Source organism: Triticum dicoccoides, chromosome 1A, assembly GCF_002162155.2.
Source record: "Triticum dicoccoides isolate Atlit2015 ecotype Zavitan chromosome 1A, WEW_v2.0, whole genome shotgun sequence".
In the NCBI taxonomy this organism is placed as follows: domain Eukaryota; kingdom Viridiplantae; phylum Streptophyta; class Magnoliopsida; order Poales; family Poaceae; genus Triticum; species Triticum dicoccoides.
The window spans coordinates 530,202,676-530,211,713 of NC_041380.1; the positions used below are offsets into that span (position 1 = coordinate 530,202,676).

The window sequence follows — 9,038 nt, forward strand, 5'->3', positions numbered from 1 at the left end:
AGCAAGGACCGTCCACTGGCCCAGCAACAGAGCAGGAGAGGTGTTCGACGTAAGGCAACCTGGCGCACGCTAAGGCCAACTCCACCGCGCGACTCCAAACGGACGTCCGTTTTGTCTTGTTTTTGTCCCTTTGGGTAGGGATTTGGGGTCGTGTCCGAGCCTGTCCTGGGATGCGGTGGCCGTGCGCCCAGCGCACGGCCGCATCCTTTTGCCCCATCCTGTCCGTCAGGGCCAAGAATTGCCCAAATTTGCATTAAAACTAGTTTCGAACCCAAATATTTGTCTAAAAATTAAAATAGTTTTACAACCCAATTGAAATAGTCTTTAATAAAATAGTTTTACAACCAAATCGAAATTGTCTTGACTGAACATAAAATGGACAAATACATCTATTGGTTGCCAACGTGATCCCACACGTGCTCAACCAAGTCATTTTGAAGATTCACATGAGTGTGCCAATCACGCATCTCACGGTGGAATTGGGCAAACTGTTCAAATGTGGCCGGGTCTTGGTGCAGGGGCTCAATATTTTCACCTTGATAATCAAATCCTTGGTCGAAGATACTCTCATCACGCTCGTCCTCGACGATCATGTTGTGCATGATCACACAAGCAGTCATCACCTCCCAAAGCTTCCTTTCATCCCATGACAGTGCAGGGTTTCGGACGATACCCCACCGGGATTGAATCACACCAAAAGCACGTTCCACATCCTTTCTAACACTCTCTTGCATTTGGGCAAATCTCTTTCTCTTCTCACCTTGAGGTTTCGAGATTGTCTTCACAAAAGTTGACCACTGAGGATATATACCATCTGCTAGATAGTATCCCTTGTTGTAATGGTGGCTATTGATCTCAAAGTTGACAGGTGGGGAGTGGCCTTCTGCAAGCCTCGCGAAGACTGGAGAACGCTGCAGCACGTTGATATCATTGTGAGAACCTGCCATGCCGAAAAAAGAATGCCATATCCAAAAATCTTGTGATGCCACCGCTTCTAATATGACAGTGCACCCATTAACATGCCCCTTGTACTGGCCCTGCCAAGCAAATGGACAGTTCTTCCACTCCCAGTGCATACAATCTATGCTGCCAAGCATACCTGGAAAGCCTCTAGCTGCGTTGGTCACCAACAATCTCTCTGTATCAGCGGCAGTTGGCTGCCTCAAGTACTCTGGGCCAAAGACCTCGATCACAGCCTGGCAAAACTTGTACATTGACATCAGACATGTTGTCTCACTCATACGCACATACTCATCCACTAGATCGCCTGGAATTCCATATGCAAGCATGCGGATGGCCACGGTGCATTTCTAGTAGGAGGAGAATCCAAGCTTGCCAAGGGCATCCGTCTTGCACTTGAAGTATGGGTCATGAGCAACCACTCCCTCTCGGATACGATTGAACACATGCCTGGCCATACGAAAACGGCGACGAAATTTATCCGGCCTGAAGAGCGGGGTGTTGGCAAAGTAATCTGCATAGAGCAGGGCGTGGCCTCTCTCCCTGTTGCGATTCAGGTTGGGAGCACGGCCAGGGACTGACCCCCTATACCGAGGAAGCTGCCGTTGAATATGGTCGTGAACGACCAGTGCAGCCACCACAAGATCGTCATCATCCGACGACGAATCGTCCGATGAACAAAGGAAGTGATGGTAGAAAAACTCATCTCCACTGTCCATACCTCTGTTGGCAAAAGGTCGAACACCTTGCGCTTGTGGTGGCGAAGAGGCCGCGATGATCACCTCGACGCAGCAGGGTGGTTGCCGGCCGGCTACAGGCCGCTCTGGAGCTCTCGTGGGAATCTGCCTCGGCCGCCGTGGTACGTCGCCGGCAGTCGTGTCCCCTCTGCCACCGGCAAGGACGGCGAGGGACAAACTTCCTCCGGTCGACGACCAAAACTACAGCGGAAGCGCGGGCGTGGTGGCGGCCATGTCGAGACGTGGTTTGGTACGGACGGCGGGGGGGCTGCGCGGTGAGGAGGCGGCCGGAGAATAGCGGCGGCGCCGGCGGCGGGGCGGGGCGGGGAGAGAGGATGAAGCGTTGGGAGTGGAGGGACTGCTAGTGTCCCCGACAGGCGGGCCATGGGGGGGACAAGGGCGTGCGTCGAGGCCGTCCGCGCGCGTCCGTTTCACCCCAAACCGAGCGCAAGTTTGGGCTAGGGATGGGTCGAAAGCGGATGGAATCCGGACATTTGTCCGTTTGCGCCCGCGCGCTGGGCCGTCTCGTTTGTCCCTTTTACCCCAAATGGACGGGGGCGGACGGGATAGGGTCGCGCGGTGGAGTTGGCCAAACAACTGAGTAAGCCGTGGAGCTGGCCACTCGGCCGTCCCTGACACGTGTACCGAGGCCACCCCACCAGGGCAACCACGTTTGCCGCTGCTTCCCTCGCCTCGTGTGTGCTGCCCCGTGCCTTGGTGATGGGGCCTGATGTTTGTCAAAACGAGCCACTTTTGGCGATGGATCCTTTATCCGGGGTTAGGCTAGCAGTAACTTAGACTAATGTCATGCATATGACACTAGTTTAAGTTACTATCTCCATAGTGCAAATTAACATAGTATTAGTGTTATATATAGCTTCATTAATTAGCTTGTAGACTCATCCTTTCTCGGGAAACGCTATGTTACAGTAACATATTATGTTACTGTAAACACCTTTTTCCTCATTAAGTATAAGCCATATAAGCAATTTTTTTTTTGAAATGCGCTATGTTACTATCTAAGTTACTTTCACTATGACTAGCCTTAGTGGGGTCCTCCTGCTGGCGGTATTACAACTGATAGAGCAGCTTACGGCAATAAATCCTCTATCCCGGGTCAGAGGGGTGCTCCTCCTGCCCACACTACCGCTGGTATCGGAGGAGGGTCATGGGGAAAGAGCAATGAAGATAGCTGGAATTCGCCAAAAGGAACCAGGGCTCAGGTATGACCACCGAGGATCCTTCACTGCAAAGAGTGAGAAAACACTCAAATTTGTTTTAGCTTCTAAGTGGTTTCACCATTTCCCCCCCTGGCCCTAGCCTCCATCAATTTTCTCCCACCTCAGTCTGTTCAATGCCCCTGTCTATTGACATTTCTTATGCTAATCTTACAATCCAATTCGAAGCGCTAAATCTCTCTCCCGTGCCATTTCAGAAGGTGGTTCGAAGAAGGAAGGATCCTGGGACAAGGCTGAAGGGAGCGGGAGCCAAGGCGGAGGTGGCGGCAGTTCTTGGGACAAGGTGGCCAGTGGCGGATGGGACAGCAACAAGGGCGGGGATGCCGGCAATGGTGGTGGCAGTGGGTGGTAAGCTTGTTCCAAAATCAGCTGTGCCTGATTTTGGCGTGTACATAAGGGTTAGCGCTATGCAGGTCTCAGCGCTCTAGCACTTTGTGCTGGTTGGTTCCATTGGCCGTGCGACCTGAACCTTTAGAAGAACATGGCCTAGCTGGGCAAAACGTCCCCTCATGCTGGCAGTAATATACTAGTAGTGCCAGCAGAACGTTTCGTGGTACCTGCAGTAACTTATAAGTACCTTAAATCCTATCGTGTCTGAGATTTCCATGTGGTCTTTGCCTGGTTGCTATTGCTATGTGATGGCGACGCCCTAGGCTGGATGCAAGTGTATTTTTCGCAAGTAGCTCTTAGTTTTTTATGAGTGTTATCATTTCCATTGGCTTAGTTAGATTTGGGTGCGTGCTCTACTGTTTATGATGACTTTTAAGGTTTTCAAAAATAGGCCCATTTGAAAACACATTGCAAAAATTAAAATCCTGCTCTGTTTTCTTTCTCACATGTGCGTCTCTTTTGTGTAGCCTACAAATGAGAATTATTTTGGTCAAATTTTGTGGATATAAATAGGGCATCTAAACACATGATGGATTTTTTTTCATTTTTTTTGGGCTTCTAGCTTTGTAATTTCTTTGTTATTTTTATAAAAACTCCTCCATGGAATCTCCGAACTAAACGCCCAAACTCTGTTCTATGGGCTTATTTTGTTTTATTTTGGGCGGGTTGAAGATGGTTAATATATAACACATATTTGTAGAACACTAAATCCAATTCAATATAGATTAGCTAGGCAATGCTTATGATACAAACTCTGTTTTATTTTGGGATGGAGATCCCATTATCCTTTTTGTTCAGGATGTAACCATTACCTCAAATGAATAAAGTGCACCGCAAGGCATCCCCCTCAATAAAATCCAATCAACCATGCCATTTAAAAAAAATGACCTCTATTTGCAAAACATGCAAAACTGTATTACTTGAATTTCGTAATACATATCTGAAACTGGATTGTGAGAGAGCGAGACCAGAAAATTATTTGCACTCTGCTGAAATTGGGCATAAATAATTCCCAGCTAAATGAAGTCTTCAGTTGTGATTGTTCATTTTTGCGGGACCTGTGTAGTGTGGACTTTTTTTAGGTGTATAAGCTGGACTTGTACTGTACAAATTGGAAAAATAGTCTTGGAGGAGTTAACCAAGAAGTTTACAAGGTGTTGGAGCAAAGCCTTTTGAGTCTGAGTTTGAGCCGACGAGGTTAAACCACGGCAAAATCTCCTAGAAAACGCAGCAGGGCGCCCAGGCGGTGTGGTTCGGATTGCACTTAGAGCAGGTCGGTGACCTATCAATATCTGCGGCAAGCCGGAGTAGCTACATCGGCAACACGACTTGGTGGAAAGGCATCGTAACCAGCATGCATACCGTTGAACTCTCCCAAGCTATTCATGTATCACCAACATGACTTGGTGGAACAGCACTTTGAGTCAGTAGATGAGTAAGACAGATAGATGTGTATGCTGGTACCGCACATCAGCACTCCTTGGGGGTACTGTACCACTCAAATTCTCGACGCTTCCTATTCCCTAATGATCTTGTTGGGCGCTGGTTCTGTTCTTCTACCTCCTGACCGACGACTAGATCCTTTCCCATTGTTATCCTCTCAGCTGAAGTTTTCTTGTGAGCCATCGAGCATGGAAGCATGCAATGTATTTATGTATTGGGTGTACATGGATGGAGGGGCACGAACTTTACTAACGCCTCAGTAGCCACATGTATTGTTATTTAGGTCCTTTTTAGTTTGGAAAAGAAAGATCACCCCCGGCCTTTGCATGTGAATTGTTAGTTAGGTTGTGAGTACAACCAACATTTAATAAAAAAAAGTTGCAGTTGTGATGACAAGAGATTGACAATGCACGTGAGAGCATTGGCTTCATAAATACGGAATGCCAGAATCCCAACGATTTCCTTTTAATATTGTACATATAAAATATGCCGAATACCTAGATACCGAGTCACCTCATGTGCCTACTGCTTGTTTATAAATATCTGGCAAGCAATTCCAAATTGACCTAGCAGTATTGTATTTAGTCTAGGAAATGTAAGCCTGTCACTTGACATGCCGCTTCTAGTCAGAGAAGTAGACTGGCCATGGATTTTTGCATGGCGAGATCTCCTGAAAATGAGATGCATCGAGGATTTGAATTTAAGTTACTTGATGTATGGGTTTTCAGCATTGTCCCAGAGTCAGCTGTGCCTGATTTTGGCGTGTACATGAGGGTTGGCGCTATGCACATCTAAGCGGCTAAACACTTTCTGTTGGTTTGTTCCGTTTGTCATGTTACATGAACCTTTAGAACATGGCCTGGATGGGCAAAATGTTCCCTCATACTAGCAGTAATCTACTAAGTTAATAAGCTCCCTAGGAATTGTGGTGGCCTCGGGGGTAGTTTGCGGGGCCCCTTTGTAAGAGTGTGCTTCATTGCTTGAGAGGTTATGGACCTACTTGCAGGTAATCATGGTGTTTGTGTAGAACTCATGTGAACATCATCAGTATACATGAACATTACTACATGTAACAAAATCACAACAACCCACTCATGTGGATATCACCGGTATACATGAACACTACTATGTCTAACAACATCACAAAAAAAAAAACCCACATACCTACTACAATCGAGAGTAAGAGAACTCGCCTGGCCATATCTCCAGCCAAGAAGGCAAGGAAAACATGGTATAAAGCAAACAGGCCGCATCACTACTGTTGCAAGCCACATCCCAATCACAGCAACGACTAGAGGATCAACAAGGCCACGAGGATCAAGGTACCTCCCCACACATAGTGCCTAGAGGATCAACAAGTAGGTTGTAGGACCTTGCCGGGCCTAAAGAAGAAGATGCACATGAGGCGCCGACGATGGCATACATTGCGCCCCGGAGTCCATGTCTTGAGAGGAAACCCAATCAAGAACCGAGGCGCCCCAATATCCAGCACCGAGGACTCTGTGAACAACCAAAGCGCCTTCATGAAGGGAATGGCATCGTGATGTTGTCCCCATTTGTTCCAGTGAACCGGAACAAGGGTTTCCCCAAATGCTCGAGGGGGCACATGATCAGGACCATGACGACGCCCCCAAGCAGGATATGACACCCGCAGGCGTCGTTGCTGCCAGCATCGTCAAGCCGAGCAGAGATTTCGCTCTGGCTCGTGACCGGGTTCCAAACCACCGGAGCCGAGATGGGGGAGCAGGTTGTCGCCTGAGTCCACCACTGCAGGAAGGAGAGCCACGTTCATCGACGATGAAAAGGTGACACCGAACGCCGTAGACCTCTTCACCACCAACAACGACTACGTCCGACCGTCCTCGCCACACCGAAGCAAAGACCCATTGGACCGCCGCCCAGAGCCGCCGCTCCGTGATCCAGGATAAACCTACCAGGTTCCCAACACCGTGCACGCCGATTGCCGGATTGAGTTGACCCCAGACACCATCAGCATCACATCCGGGCCTTGCCCAAACCCTCCACGCCCAACGCACCTTCGGTCCCCAACTTCGCCGGCGGAGATAGCCACCCCAGACGTGAAGCCACCGCCCCGGGCCGCCGGCCAGTGCTCGAGCTGATACCACCAGCAACATATCGAATCTTGGCAGTGGAACCCCTGATGCACCGCCACCAGTCGCCATGGTCTCCCCACCCTCATAGCCATGGTGGCGTGGCCACCGCCCCAACACCCAGACTCTTCCTCCATGCATGGTGCCTAGGGGCATCGTCACGCATCAGCTGGAGGCCTCCTCGTGGAGGAAGGACACGTGCCCGCCATCGCCGTCCGCCATCCCCCGGACGAGCTTCGCTCGCCGGCTTCCTCCGGCGGCGACAAGGAAAGAAAGAGGAAGGGAGATCGGAGGCAGCGACGGCTAGGGTTCGGCTGAGCTGTCCCCTGGAGGCAGCACGAGCGAAACTGTTTGGAGGTGTATAGATTTGGTCTTGCATGACTTAGCTCTTTGTTGGCGTATCTTATGGGTATGTGTGTTTGTGTTGTTGGTTGTGTGTATCCTAGTTATGTAGAGCCCGGTGTGGTTCATTACTATCGTAGCCCTCGGTACTATATTATGAATCAATAAAAATGTCTTCTATTAGAAAAATAATCACAAAGGAAAATAAAAGCAGTTAACATATCAAATACGATGACTGGCTAGCAGTTGGGAAATTGACCGGAAATTCGCAGGGGTAAGCAGGTGAGGGAGCATGCACCTGCCTAGCCCTGCCTGGCCGCTTGTTTTCCTTGCGATTCAGCACAAGTGCACAGTAAATTTTAAGTTTTAATATTTGAAAATGAAGACTTTGCATCTGAAACTTACGATTTTCTCTTATCATTTGTATCAAGTTTCAAGGTGAGCTTTAAGCAAATTTGTCACATCCCTCTCGCAAGCGAGTTCCATGGACTGTTCTCCATCGCCCGCGACCCCAAACGCCTTGGTTAGTGACATTTGGAGCCTCTGTTCCACCGATCCTTGCGACCTGATGAGAGGGATGAAAAAGGCGATTAGTAACCTTGTTAAATGTTGTATCACCATCGAACATGCATTTCACTGGACGTTAGAGCTTTCAGGCCAGTTCTCGACTAGCTCCCTGTATAGAGCGTTGCATGATGGGGCAGCCATATTCTAGGTCATGGATATATGGAAGGTCAAGCTCCCCACCAAGATCAAAGTATTTCTATGGTAATATGTGTGTGATCGGCTTCCTAGTGGAGTTGAAGCCCAGAATGGCTCCGAGGACGTCCTTTGCACTTTATGTGGTACAATGGAGCATAGTAATCATATCTTTTTCTCTTGCATCATGGCCCAATTCCTATGGGGATGCATTAGAGAGGTGTAGTTGGACTCTGGCTTAGTTTGTGCATATCAACACCCTCAGTAGTAGACTGTCTGGCTCCGCTCATAGTGTTACGTGGCTTGGTTTCGCGGCTATAGCTTGGGTTGCATAGCGAATCCGTAACAAAGCTCGTATTGAAAGGATGTTCACCAAACACCATGCTGAGGGCCTTTACAAAATGATTATCTTTCTACAGCTATGGAAGCAGTTTGGCAGGACCCAGGACTTGTCGATCATTGAAGCCTTCACTCGCCGTCTTCGCATGCATTCTTCGGCTCTCAGGAAGGGGACCGTGGTCATGTCCACTGATCGATCATCACCTCCATTTTGTTTCGCCGTTGAGCATAGGGCCCTTTGGGTTTGTATCGGTGTGTGAGCTGTTGAACCACCTGCCATTTTGAGGGTTTGTAGTAGCACTTACATTTTCTATTACTGCTGAACCTGTAAACCTTAAGGGCTTCAGTTAATTAAAGCCAAGCAAAGCGTCTCTTTTCTAAAGAAAAATGAAGGGAAAAATTGAGAAGAGCAATGGTCCCGGAGGCGGTATTGGCCTCTCTAGTCCATCCAAATCAAGATCAACTATATCACAGTTCAACCTCCATGCGAAAGGGCGACATGGACATGATTCTTGCTAGTGATCCATGATCTATCAATCTCCAGACAACACCTCTTATTTGCGGCAAGCCAGAATAGATACGAAAGGGATCGTCGTCAACTTCTATATGAAGCTGCTAATTCCATCGCCTAAAAGCAGACACTAACACCCTTAAATTCAAACATTCTCCAACTCAAAAAAGGAAAATCAACCCTTCGATATTTGATTTGAACGTCAACAAGAGAGAACCAATCAAAGCAAGGAGACAATTCTACGTACGGAGTAACAAACCAGGAGTCA

General features: G+C 48.4%; 1 pseudogene; it reads right to left on the bottom strand.

Moving 5' to 3' along the window:
* Nucleotides 1–578: 578 nt before the first annotated feature.
* On the bottom strand, nt 579–6,974 carry LOC119354605 (annotated as a pseudogene).
* Nucleotides 6,975–9,038: the final 2,064 nt, after the last annotated feature.